The sequence below is a fragment of the Podarcis bocagei genome (genome assembly GCF_964188305.1).
Source record: "Podarcis bocagei genome assembly, chromosome: 6".
NCBI classification, from domain to species: domain Eukaryota; kingdom Metazoa; phylum Chordata; class Lepidosauria; order Squamata; family Lacertidae; genus Podarcis; species Podarcis bocagei.
Window position 1 is genome coordinate 100164821 of NC_138130.1, and position 14243 is coordinate 100179063.

Sequence of the window (14243 nt, forward strand, 5' to 3'; positions counted from 1 at the left end):
CCGGGCGATTTCAAACGTCTCCTCTCCGCAGACGCTGAAGAATATCGCCCTCTTCTTGGCGTCTTCTTCGTCGGTGACCCCTTTGGCTTCTAGGAGGAAGGTGAAACGGGAGGCGTACGCTTCCCAGTCTCCAGATGCTGGGTTGAATGGCGAGAAGCTGCTGTTGGCTGCCATTCTGAGTTCCTTATGTCCCGGAGCTGAAGCCTGGATACACGGTGCGAGGCAGCGGTGCGGCTGGTGGCGGTGCTGCGGTGCTGTGTGTGGCAGTCAGCTCAGCGGGATCCCACCTTCGTCGCCAGTGAAATATACTCAGAGTCGCAAAGTGATTTCATGCTCTTTATTCAGCTCATAGTGGTGAGAAGGAATGAATGAAAGTCCCCTCACAGTATCTGCTTTATATACATTATTTACACAATGGGCTGCACATGATTGGCTAATTCCGGAATTCTACTGTAAGCCAATCAGGTTGTGGATTCACTTCTATCTGGAGCAGGATTGGGTGGTTCCTGCCAACCAATCATACTGCTGCATTGTTCTAGGACCAATCAGACTGCTGCATTCTGAATCCTATTGTTCTAGGACTAATCAGACTGCTGCAATTTGGATCCTATTGTTCTAGGACCAATCAGACTGTTGCAGTTTGGATCCTATTCAACTCAGTACATAACAAAATTATACAGCTGCGGCTCCACATTCATCCATTCAGTTATTATCAGAACCTGACTTTCTTCTCCTGTTCTGAAACGAGAGTGGACTCCAGTTTGGTTTGGCTAGTGCTGGGCAGATACTTCCCCATAAACCAAATTCTAGTGGATGCACTAGAGCACTTATAGGGTATATTTATTTATACCCTACCCATCCGGCTGGGTTTCTCCAGCCACTCTGGGCGGCTTCCAACAGAATATTAATAATAAAAAAGCAACCACATCAAACATTAAAAGCTTCCCTAAACAGGGCTGCCTTCAGATGTCTTCTAAAAGTCAGATAGTTGTTTATTTCCTTAACATCTGGAGGGAGGGCGTTCCACAGGGCGGGCGCCACCACTGAGAAGGCCCTCTGCCTGGTTCCCTGTAAGCTCACTTCTCACAATGAGGGAACCACCAGAAGGCCCTCGGAGCTGGACCTCAGTGTTCGGGCCGGACGATGGGGGTGGAGACGCTCCTTCAGGTATACTAGGCCAAGGCCGTTTAGGGCTTTCAAGGTCAGCACCAACACTTTGAATTGTGCTCAGAAACGTACTGGGAGCCAATGTAGGTCTTTCAGGACTGGTGTGAAGTTGGTTCCTTACATATGTAATCAACAAAGCAGCCCCACTGCAGGAAGTCGGTGGCCATGGAGAGCTTTAAAGAGCCGCTCCTGGTCTCGCGTTTCAAGACATCCTTGCGTCCCGCTGTGAAGGAGCAACATGATCCAATGCACTCCAAAAGGGGGCTGGAAGATGGAGGAGATTATAAACACCAGCCTCCTGAGAGCGACCTGGTCACGCTGTCTTCTCTGCCCAGGTCCCATCAGGCATTCATCTGCGGGGTGCAACGTGTGGCTGACATAAGTTCTAGAAGCAACCATTTCACTGCGGCTAGAGAAGCTGATGGACTCTCTGACCTTTCTTGGAGCTGTGCTGAGATTCAAGAGCAAGGTCTCTTTCAACGTTTGTGTTTTCCTTTTCTTTTTAGAACAACGCATCTCGGTGGATGGGACGTAATGGGAAGCGTAGGACCTCTGTTGGGGGACAAGTCGTGCTCCTTTTTGGGTAGTGGGTCCAGCTTTGGTCAAAGGTGCACTTGGCTCTCACCTGTGTGATGGAGCATTAAAAAAGAAGAAGAGGATAATGGTACTCTAGCGTGAAATATAGTGTCCTGATCAAGGGAAGTAATAGTCCATCTCTCTCTCTCTCTCCCTCTCTCTAATTTGCTTTTCTATTTTATCACATCATCAATATACAATGTATACTGTGTTACAGTCAAACACATGGTAATAAGAAAGAAAGAAAAACGTAGCATAAATATAAAACCTATGTATGAATAATAGAATCATAGAATCATAGAATCCTAGAGTTGGAAGAGACCACAAGGGCCATCGAGTCCAACCCCCTGCCAAGCAGGAAACACCATCAGAGCACTCCTGACATATGGTTGTCAAGCCTCTGCTTAAAGACCTCCAAAGTAGGAGACTCCACCACACTCCTTGGCAGCAAATTCCACTGTCGAACAGCTCTTACTGTCAGGAAGTTCTTCCTAATGTTTAGGTGGAATCTTCTTTCTTGTAGTTTGGATCCATTGCTCCGTGTCCGCTTCTCTGGAGCAGAGAATAATAATAGCAACATAACTTATTCCTCCAATCTATTTGACTCTTAAAGGTAAAGGGGACCCCTGACCATTAGGTCCAGTCGCAAATGACTCTGGGGTTGCGGCGCTCATCTCACTTTACTGGCCGAGGGAGCCGGCGTACAGCTTCCGGGTCACGTGGCCAGCATGTTTTTTTAAAGATATTTATTAGAGGTTTAGAAATTACAGGAAAAAGGAAAAAGGAAAACAACAAAAAAATTCAACAAGACATACATTTCGATACATAAAAAAGGAAAATAAAAAACATAAAAACCAATACAACAATAAAAAACACAAATCCCATATTACATATCTTTAACTTCCATTTGCTTGTTTCCTCAACCTCCTCACACCTCCCTTTTTGTATTCTAGTTTAGTTAATTTTTCCAGCAAATTCTTTCCATCTTTCTCAATTTTTGTTAAGTAATTTATCTTAACGGTCTAACATATTAATTCACTCAGCAAATCCTTGCTATCTTTCACTATGTTCTGTCATTCAATTTACCTTAATTTATTTTAACCTTATCTTACCATAAAATACCTTAAAGCTTAAAACTTAATATTTATTTATACATAACTCCTTATATCATTTCTACTAAAGCCAAATAGTTTCATTCCAACATTTTTCCTAATACTCATTAGTTTTACACTAATTCTCAAAATATAATTATTATTTTTTTTAAAAAAAAAACTTTCTTCCAATCTTCATCCAACGTCTCTTCTTCCTGGTCTCGGGTCGTGTCAGTCCTTACTGTCCATTCCATCTAGTCCATCAACCTGGTAATCTAATGTCCGAGGCTCTTAAGTCTCTTCCATGCCCCTTCTGCAGATCTTCTTCTTGTTTATACCTGCACTTTACCTTGTCTTCTGTTGATCTTTTTCTTAGTTTCTTTCCTTTCTCATTGAGGAATAGGACTCGGGGAGACTCCGACCCAAAGATATCTCCATCTCCCCTCAGCAGATCAGCCCATTCCCCACAGTCCCATTCCCCACACTCAGCACTGTAGCCCAAAAAGTATTTAAAAGCATGTTTCAAAGACCCTCCAAAATTAAAAGCCCCCACAACTCCAGACCCCCCCTGGCCCACTCCAGATTCAATCTTCAAGAACAGCGGCTTATGCTCCTGCAGGGCCTCGGGTCTCTCCATTTGTGTTACTTGAGGTTCAACAGCGACCTCCTCCATTATCTTCTGCACTTGCACTTGCCCTGTCAAAACAAGTTCCTGAGTTGGTTCCTGGATGATTTCTATATGGGTATTCGCCGTTTGTCCAAAGTTTTTGACTGCAACAGTCATCAAATCCATCTTCTCATGTATCTGCTCCAACAAAGCGCTTGTCTTGCAAAAAGCAAGCACCAAAACTTCTTCTAAACACAGTTTTATTCAAAGCCAGAGTCTAGTCTCACGATCCTAATCTTGCAGCTGTAAAATCCCCAGATCGACTCCAGCAACAATTTAACAAGCTCCCTCTAGAGGAGACAATTTCTATTTGTATCCATCTTTTGTAAACAGGTCCAACAAAAGAAAATTACTTTCATTTTTCATATATTTTGTATCTTTTGATTGCAAAAGGCAACATTGGAATCAGTTTGTTTCTCTCTTTTTTTTAACTATCTGTCAAAAAAACGTTCCATTCACAGTCAATGAACTTCCCCAAGAATTTCTGTCTCTGGCACCCTGTTCCCAAGTTTGAGACGGTGGAAATTTATCTTTCTTTACTCTCTCTCCTGCAGGCTTGAACAATCAAAATTCCCCCCTTTTCTCCTGCTTCCAAAAGAAGAAGAAGAAGAAGAAGAAGAGGAGTTTGGATTTGATATCCCACTTTATCACTCCCCTTCAGGAGTCTCAAAGCGGCTAACATTCTCCTTTCCCTTCCTCCCCCACAACAAACACTCTGTGAGGTGAGTGGGGCTGAGAGACTTCACAGAAGTGTGACTAGCCCAAGGTCACCCAGCAGCTGCAGGTGGAGGAGCGGAGACACGAACCCGGTTTCCCAGATTACGTGACTACCGCTCTTAACCACTACACCATCAAAAGGGGGTTTGATGGTTATAACTGAAGGAAATTTAGTCCTTTATATGCGACTTTCCAGACTTTAGCTTGCAATTTTTTGCTTCAGTCTATTTACAAAAAGCGGAAGGCGGACTTCCTGTTTAGAACCTTCCCGCTTCGGTGCCAAATTAAAATGTTTCTTAATCCAATTTTCCATTTTACTCACGGGTACTTGTTTAGAGTCCAATTGTCCACAGGAAAAAGTCAGCGCTCTCCGGTAACGGCTGTGCGGCTTCACTCCGTAAAAGTAGCAGTCGATTCAAAACACCGCGCCGCTCACCCCATGTCGCTTCGGATCCCCGAAAAGGGGTTTCCCTGCGAGTAGGGGAGGTGCTCTTGGTGTCAGCCGAATCCCACATTCCCAGGCTTCCTCCACCTGGGATTTTTAAAGGGTCTCCGCCTTCACCGCCGCGGCAAGACCCGATTTTCACAGAGCGGGTTCCTCCCGGTCAGAGGAACTCTGCCATTGCCGATGGCACTAACCCGGAAGTCCTCCCACATGGCCAGCATGACTAAGCTGCTTCTGGCGAACCAGAGCAGTGCATGGAAATGCCGTTTACCTTCCCGCTGCAGCAGTACCTATTTATCGACTTGCACTTTGACGTGCTTTCAAACTGCTAGGTGTGCAGGAGCAGGGACCAAGCAATGGGAGCTCAGTCCGTCGTGGGGATTCGAACCACTGACCTTCTGATCGGCAAGCCCTAGACTCTGTGGTTTAACCCACCGCGCCACCCACATCCCATTATTTGACTCTTATAAATCTTAATTTTAATTCCCCTACCACTTCCCCCCTGGTTTCTTATCTTTTCAATTGTGTTTTCTTGCTCTACTAAGTAGTTTTCATTACCATACACTCTCTCACTGCTGAGTATTTTTTCCCCAGTATGTTACACTTTTCTTGATATAGTATTTTTCCATATAATCTATATAGAATGTCCAGCCCTCTTTTAAATTCTTGTCGTCTTTATTTCTTAATCTATTTGTCATGCAGGCGAGTTCTAATATTTTAAGATGCCATTCTTCTCTTGATGGTACTGCATCTGTTCTCCACTTTTGTGCTACAAAAATTTGTAGTCACATCCATACGGGACGCAGGTGGAGCTGTGGATTAAACCACAGAGCCTAGGACTTGCTGATCAGAAGGTTGGCGGTTCGAATCCCCGCGATAGGGTGATCTCCTGTTGCTCGGTCCCTGCTCCTGCCAACCTAGCAGTTCGAAAGCATGTCAAAGTACAAGTAGATAAATAGGTACCGCTCCAGTGGGAAGGTAAACGGCGTTTCCGAGTGCTGCTCTGGTTCGCCAGAAGAGGCTTAGTCATGCTGGCCACATGACCCAGAAGCTGTACGCCAGCTCCCTCGGCCAATAAAGCAAGATGAGCATCACAACCCCAGAGTTGGCCATGACTGGACCTAATGGTCAGGGGTCCCTTTACCTTTACTATTCACTTCCATAAAGTAGTTTGATTGGGGTAGGGGGCTGTTTCTGTTGTTATTATTCCCAGAAGGAAAGCTTCTTTCTTTTTTGGAAAGCTTCTTTTAAGCATTTTCTTGCAGAATAATAAAAGAATTCTGGGTGATGATCTATGACTAAGGTATTAGTTCCACACTATTCTGTCTTGGTCGGACCTCACCTGGAGTCTTGTGTCCAGTTCTAGGTGCCACAATTTGAGAAGGATATTGACAAACTGGAAAGTGTAATGCTAGTGGTCAACAAAAGAGGTTTCAAGACTCTCTCCAGGCAAATCTTTAAAAATGTAGTATAAACACTGATAACTGGGAAACACTTGCCTGCGAGCATTCCAATTGGAGAACAGCCTTTGCCAAAGGTGTCATGGGCTTTGAAGACACTCTGTCTTCAAAGTTATAAGATGTCTTCAAGTTATAAGAAAGGAGATTCCGACTAAACTTTCGGGAAAAACTTTCTGAAGGTAAGAGCTGTTCAGCAGTGATACAGATTCCCACAAGAGGTGATGGACTCTCCTTCCTTGGAGGTTGGACGGCCATCTGTCAGGTTTTTTAAAAAATATATATGTGGTTCCTTTATTCCAGGAAATGGACAACTCTTGGCGCCCCACCTCTACAATTCTATTATTCTAAAGTCCTCCATCTCGCTCCCTCTCTGTCTGCCTCCCATTTCCATACACAAAGTTTGACCCTCAGCACCTTGAAAACCGTAAGACTCTCAGAGGGGGGAAAGTATTAAAAGTCTATAAACCAGTGGAGTAATATAATACGCTCCCAGTAACCGCGTAAACATGTGTGTGTAATAATAAGTTATTAAGAACCCGCAAGCCGCTGTGTCAGAGGCTGGTACGCTTCAGAAATTTGGTAGGGTTTTTTTTGCATATATATGTATGTAGTCAAAATAGAAGTTTCCACCCTTCCGAGAACTGACCTGCCAAATCTGGGAAGGACTCCAAAAAATGTGTGTCAATGGCGAGTGAAGGACACCAGCGGTGGATCGCGGTGGATGGGGAGACGGAGTTTTGCCATTTCCCCGAATTTTGGAACTGACTGATCAAAGGTTAGCACAGCTGGAGATGGAGGGAGGAAATCCTTCAGAGGCGCTGAAGGATAGATTGGACAATCTTGATTGAGGATGGGCACCCAGTGGAACTAGGATTGCATGCAGCCCTCCATCTTATTCACATATAAATTTATTAAATTTACACACACACCCTTTCCTCTCAAAAGAGTAAACCCAACCACAAGAGAATGCAATTAAAACTTCTCAAAAAAAAAAAACTTTCTAAAAAGAGTTTAAGAATCATTAAAAAACAGTTGAACAAATTGCCTACTCCCAGCTAAAAATTTCAGGGTTGCTATAGATGTTACCTAACCCCTGTAAAATTAGCAAAGATATATTACAATAGTGATAATCTATGTTGGAAATGTAAAGAAAAAGAAGGTACTTTTTATCATATGTGGTGGACCTGCCCCAGGGTGAAAGACTTCTGGGAGAAGATTTATAATGGATTGAAAAAAATGTTGAAATATACATTTACTAAGAAACCAGAGGCCTTTCTTCTTGGAATAACAGGTTTGGAACTGCCCAAGAAAGATGTTAGACTGTTTTTGTATGCCACAACTGCAGCTAGAATTTTGTTAGCTAAGAAGTGGTAAACACAAGAAGTCCCAACAGTGGAGGAATGGCAGATGAAGATGATGGACTTTTCGGAGCTAGCTGACCTGACTGGAAGAGTCCGCGACCAGAAGGAGGAGTACCAGGAGGAATGGAGGAAATTCAAAGACTATTTAGTTAAATATGCTAAGATAATTTAAATAGAAATACTTGCAAAATCTAGATAGGCTTAGGATTTAAATATGTGATGTTATAGAATAACATGTTTAAATTTAAAATGAAAAGAAAGAAAGACGTTAATTGATTAAGTAAATTTTATGAGAAATTTGTTTTGGAAAACCATTATAATGGTATATATTGAAACTCAGCCAGGGGGATTTGAGGAAGTCATGTAACAATGTTATTAAGAGTGAAATAATTACAGTTAGGATTTTTGTTTGTTTGTTTGTTTATAAATTTCAGAAAATCAATAAAAAATTTGGGGTAATAATAATAATAATTTCAGGGTTGCCAGGAACAGGTCGTTCATCCACCAAGTCCCTGGGTAAACAGGAATAGATTTAGGTTCTTCCATAAAGTCAGTGGTGTGGGAGACAAAGGCAACTGCCTTGGAGGGGGTGGTATTTCCACACAAATGGAGAGCCACCACCAAGAAGGCCCTGTCAGGACGTCGCCACCAACTGGCCAATTTTGTGCATCCCTTGCCCTGATTTCATGTGGTTGGCAAGGAGGGAGAGTGATAAAAAGAGAATAAAGAAGGGAGGGAAGGGGATGGCCCCATAATGTTTGTCTCCAGCCTTGGCTGCTTCCAGTATCATCCAGCTCCCCCACTCCTTTGAGGACCAGAGGGAATATGGTCCTCAACAGCAACAAGAAGATTGCCCTTATCCTTGATCTGGATTTATCCGGGAATTGAGAAGGCATTTCCAAAGCAGCCGCTATGGGAAAGGTGGGTGGTGTCTTGATTAAGCGAGACTTCATAACTTTTACTGGAATATGGACTGATTCGAAACACATTGAAGTCTCGCTAACCCCGTAACAGATAAACATCCCTTGTGGTGCATGATTCAATAATACAGTGCTGTGGTTTCACCCCCCACTTTTCTTACAATGAATAATCATCATGCAACCTCAGCTTACAATGTTAGAAACCCCAGCACGGAGCTTTTTTATTTTGGTGGTGTGTCCTTATGTCTCGAGATGGGAAGAAACTTCTCTTCTGGGTGATACAGGAAACAGGCCATGTGTGCCTCTGTGTGTCTATTTGACCATCAGAATCCTTTGAAGGACGTTTCTGCACCATATCCCACCTCTATCTGAAGATAAATAAATTATTATTATTAAGACAGCCAAAGGCAGCCCTGTTTAGAAGAAGAAGAAGGGGAGTTTGGATTTTATATCCCACTTTATCACTACCCGAAGGAGTCTCAAAGTGGCTCACAATCTCCTTTTCCTTCCTCCCCCACAACAAACACTTTGTGAGGTGAGTGAGGCTGAGAGACTTCAAAGAAGTGTGACTGGCCCAAGGTCACCCAGCAGCTGCATGTGGAGGAGCAGGGAAGCGAACCCGGTTCACCAGATTAGGAGTCTACCGATCTTAACCACTACACCACACTGGATCATAGGGAAGCTTTTAATGTTTAATAGACTATTGTATTTTAGTATTTTGTTGGACACAACCTTGATGGCAGAAAGTGAGGAGGAATTAAAGAACCTTTTAATGAGGGTGAAAGAGGAGAGCGCAAAATATGGTCTGAAGCTCAACATCAAAAAAAAGATCATGGCCACTGGGCCCATCACCTCCTGGCAAATAGAAGGGGAAGAAATGGAGGCAGTGAGAGATTTTACTTTCTTGGGCTCCATGATCACTGCAGATGGTGAAAGCAGTCACGAAATTAAAAAACGACTGCTCCTTGGGAGAAAGGCGATGGCAAACCTAGGCAGCATCTTAAAAAGCGGAGACATCACCTTGCCAACAAAGGTCTGTATAGTTAAAGCCATGGTTTTCCCAGTAATGATGTATGGAAGTGAGAGCTGGACCATAAAGAAGGCTGATCGCCGAAGAATGGATGCTTTTGAATTCTGGTGCTGGAGGAGACTCTTGAGAGTCCCATGGACTGCAAGAAGATCAAACCTATCACTTCTTAAGGAAATCAGCCCTGAGTGCTCACTGGAAGGACAGCTCCTGAAGCTGAGGCTCCAATACTTTGGCCACCTCATGAGAAGAGAAGACTCCCTGGAAAAGACCATGATGTTGGGAAAGATGGAGGGCACAAGAAGAAGGGGACGACAGAGGACGAGATGGTTGGACAGTGTTCTCGAAGCTACAAACATGAGTCTGACCAAACTGTGGGAGGCAGTGGAAGACAGGATTGCCTGGCGTGCTTTGGTCCATGGGGTCACAAAGAGTCGGACACGACTAAACAACTAAACAACAACAACATTTTGTTGGAAGCCGCCCAGAGTGGCTGGGGAAACCCAGCCAGATGGGTGGGGATATAAATAAATTATTGTTGTTGTTATTATTATTATTATTATTATTATTATTATTATTATTAACCGCCATGGGGTCCTTTACCTTTTTTTTAACCTTTACCTTTGTTGCCCATAAACTGTTGGTGTTTCTCTCTGTCATGGCCCACTTCTCCGCTCCACAACACATCACAAGTAACATGCACGCATCAAACACTTCTGTGATCAACTCTAAGGTAATGTTTCCATTTTTAAATATGAAGCTGAGATTTCCAAAGGCCACCCATGATTGTTTCATTGTCCTTTCATTTCTACTGTTTAGTTTTCTCTTCTCAGCATGATTTCTAAGCAGATATGTAATTCACCTTGCTCTGTTTCTTTATTTTCTAATTGTAGTTCATTCTCTTCTTGATATAAATCATAGGTAAAGGTAAAGGGACCCCTGACCATTAAGTCCAGTCATGACCGACTCCGGGGTTGTGGCACTCATCTCGCTTTACTGGCTGAGGGAGCCGGCGTACAGCTTCCGGGTCATGTGGCCAGCATGACTAAGCCGCTTCTGGTGAACCAGAGTAGCGCACGGAAACGCCGTTTACCTTCCCACCGGAGTGGTACCTATTTATCTACTTGCACTTTGATGTGCTTTCAAACTGCTAGGTTGGCAGGAGCAGGGACCAAGCAACAGGAGCTCAACCCGTCACAGTGATTCGAACCGCCAACCTTCTGATCGGCAAGTCCTAGGCTCTATGGTTTAACCCACAGCGCCACCCGTGTCCCTTATATAAATCATATCAATTAGCAAATGCAAAATCTTGCACTATCATGCCCACCTCTGCTCCCTTTTCCGGTGACACATTTTCCCTACCTACTCTGGGGAGCCACTGCAAGTCAGAGTAGACAGCCTGCAAGCTCCACCACTGGCTCACCATGACACGGCTTGGGTATGGAAACCATTATCCTCAAGCAGAGACAGCAGGCAGTGGAGGAGGAATATTCCACAACGATTATGAGACCTTTTTATTCTCAGCGGGAAGCAGAGTCACTGTCGAGAAAGGGGCTGGGTTCGTTTGTCTGCAGGCTTTGTTATTTTCCTCCAGACCCGCCGTCGCTCAGCAGATGGTAGCAAAATTTGACATCTCCCGGCTATCCTGTCTGCTTACGGCTGGACACTCTCAAAAGGGAATGGCTTCTGACGGCTTGTTAAAGTTTGTTGCTGCTCCATCCCTCTGCTGGATCCGTTTCATGCCTTTCCAAATAAGATCTGTTTTGTGTGCTTGGTGCCCATACGCGCAGCTGGCCTGAACGAAAACATTCCAGAAAAGGGAAAAAAGAGAAAAGGTCGATGCAATAAAAGAGGATTGCAGAGTCATCCAGAATCATAGAGTTGGAGGCTCATCTGTTTCAACCCCTGAAATGTTGGAATCGCAGCTAAAGAATTCCTGACAGATGGCCATCCTATTGGTGTTTCGCAACTTTGGCCTGTTGCGGGATCTTAGCCAGACCCAGTTGAATATAGCTGTGACGGCCTGGGATTCAGACTCGGAGGCTGAACCCGAGGAATCCCAGCCTGCACAGGAGTCCCCGCCTCCATGACCAGCTGAGCTGGGGCTGGGGCATGAGCCTGAAGGGCCCTCACCTGTGCTGGATCCTCAGGTGCAGGCACCAGCTGAGTCTGCTCTGGCTCCTGAGGTGATGGAGGACCCATTGCCTGCAGGTGCTCCACTCTCAGCCCCATCAGAGGAAGCTGAGGTTGCCTCTGGGTCTGGTAACCCTCCAGCCTCTCCTGAGCTGCAGAGGCTCAGGGCAGAGATGCGGAGGGAACTAAGTTCCCGCAGGAGGAATGCTCGCCTCCAGGCCCGGAGAGGCGAGTCACCTGTGGACCGGGGCCGCCCTGTGCCTCGGGGCAGATAAAAGCTAGTCCGCCCAGTCCCAGGTTGCGGGAGCAACATTGTTGGTAACCTGTTCCTGCCTGCACCCTGACCTGCTCTTCTGCCAGAGTCCCTGACCTCACCTGACTCCCTGCCTTGGACCCAGCTTCAGCTTTGATGGACAGCCTCCACACCGCACCCTCGACCTCGGACTGGACTCAGACCTCACTGCCCGGTTAACCCTCGGGACCAGCACAATAGCAGAGCATACGCAGACTTCCAGAAACAATCCGTTGCAGGCAGGAAGGATGAAGCAGGAACAAGTCGCTGCTACCAGTAACTTGGTTACTTAGAGGTGTTTATTATTTACAGCAGACTCTACAAGTTACTATATACAAGATGCAGACACGGATCTTCAACTCTCTCTCTTAACAAACTCCAAACGACTCTCAGAACACCACACTGACCAACCAACTATCCAGCCTAGGAAGGTCATAAGTCATCATGCCTATGTGGAGACCTCAACCTATAGTAGAGCTGTATCCAAGGTCCCATATCTTTAGGTAGAATAATTCCCTCTGCTCAGTCTTCTTGGCCTTCAGCCAACTCTTAATTGCTTTGTGTGAAGCTGCACGTAGGCAAAATCCCAACACATCCAACCTCTGCTTGAAAACCTTCCAGGAAAGAGAGTCCACCAACTCCCAAGGGAGTTTGTTCCACAATTGAACAGCTCGTGGTGTCGAAAATTTCTTCCTGATGTTCAGTCACAATCTCCTTTCTTGTAACTTTGAATCCTACCTTCCAGAGCAGGAGAAAACAAGCTTGTTCCATCTTCCATGTGACATGCATCAATATATTTGAAGACCGCTAGCATAGCTCCTCTCAGTCTCCTCTTCCAGGTCAAACACGCCCAATTCCCTCAACTGTTTCTCCTAAGGCTTGGTTACCAGACCCTTGATCATCTTGGTCGCTGTCCAGGTTCCCCACTTGATAACACTGTAAGCGTGGATAATTAAAAAGGAGGATTTTTTCAAAAAAGCCCACACAAATAACTCTGGACAGCTCCAACAAAGCCTCCGGCATCATTACTCAAGATGACCCTTCTGAAGACGCCTTCCGGTGTCTACAGAATATATTGAACTTTCACACCTTACGTCTTTTGTTTTGCTGCCTATCTAACAGCCCTCCCATTCGCGAACTCTGCAGACTTATTGGATCAGCTCCAACCTCTTCCTTTTCTGAGAGACTCTCTCTGTCTCTGTTCGCGCCTGTTTGAGCTGCCGGAGAGCTTTGGCTGTGTTCCAGCCCACTCTCAGCTACAGCCTTATCAGCTGTCAAGGTTCGGAAGAGTCGAAGTCTGCAGCTGCCAGCTCTCTCCTTTCTGACTCACACCTAAGCCTCTCTGTTCCTGGCTGCTTTCTTTGCTTGGAGCTGGCTGATTCCTGACAGTTGCCTTCCTCAGCACCTGTTCCAGCTTATCAATATCCTTCTTAAACCGTGGTGCCTAGAACTGGACACAAGACTCCAGCTGGGGTCTGGTCAAGGAGCACTATCACCTCTCTTGATGTGGATAACATACTTCTGTCGATGAAGTCTGCAATTGCAATAGCTTTCTTGCATGAGGATTTGGGACAAAAGGTTACCTCCATATTTGCCTCCATAAATAACAACAATTTGGAAGTTCTGAGCCCCAAGGAGGTTAGATTGACCACAACCAGGGCCAGGGCCTTTTCAGGAAGTTCCTGCAGCCAATCGGAAGCCATGCTGCACGTTCGGCTTCCGAAAATCATTTGAAAACCGGAACACTCGCTTCTGGGTTTTGATTGTTCGGGAGCCAATTTGTTCAGGGGCCAAGGCATTCGAGATCCAAAGTACGACTATATGCTGATACAGTGGTACCTCGGGTTACAGACGCTTCAGGTTACAGACTCTGCTAACCCATAAATAGTACCTTGGGTTAAGAATTTGCTTCAGGATGAGAACAGAAATTGTGCTAAAGCGGTGTGGTGGCAGCGGGAGGCCCCGTTAGCTAAAGTGGTGCTTCAGGTTAAGAACAGTTTCAGGTTAAGAACGGCCCTCCGGAATGAATTAAATACTTAACCTGGAATTTACAATGACTGGAATTTAGCTCAGCTACTTCTTCCGAGATACATGGTCCAGCCCTACATGGTGAGCGAGTCCCATGTAACTACCATAGAATTACCAGAATTTTCCAAAGTAGGTGGTCTGTGGCTTGGCTTTTGAAAATAGGGGGTCTACCGTAATTAGCTAATTGGGAACCACTGTTCTAAATAGTTGTTTTATATACAGTGGACGCTCGGGTCGCGAACGTGATCCGTGCGGAAGGCACGTTTGCAACCCGCAGAGTTCACAAGCCGCAACGCCGCGTCTGTGCACGCATGGGTCATGATTCGGCGCTTCTGTGTTTCTGCGCATGCGCGAGTGCC

At 45.3% G+C, this 14243-nt stretch overlaps 1 long non-coding RNA gene across 1 annotated transcript; it reads right to left on the reverse strand.

Annotated features, from left to right (window-relative positions):
• Positions 1 to 1039: 1039 nt before the first annotated feature.
• Positions 1040 to 11971, reverse strand: LOC308588871. Its single transcript, XR_014008952.1, has 3 exons — positions 11565 to 11971; positions 10794 to 11226; positions 1040 to 1792 (listed from the first exon to the last, which is right to left on the reverse strand). It is a non-coding gene; the product is annotated as an uncharacterized lncRNA (long non-coding RNA).
• Positions 11972 to 14243: the final 2272 nt, after the last annotated feature.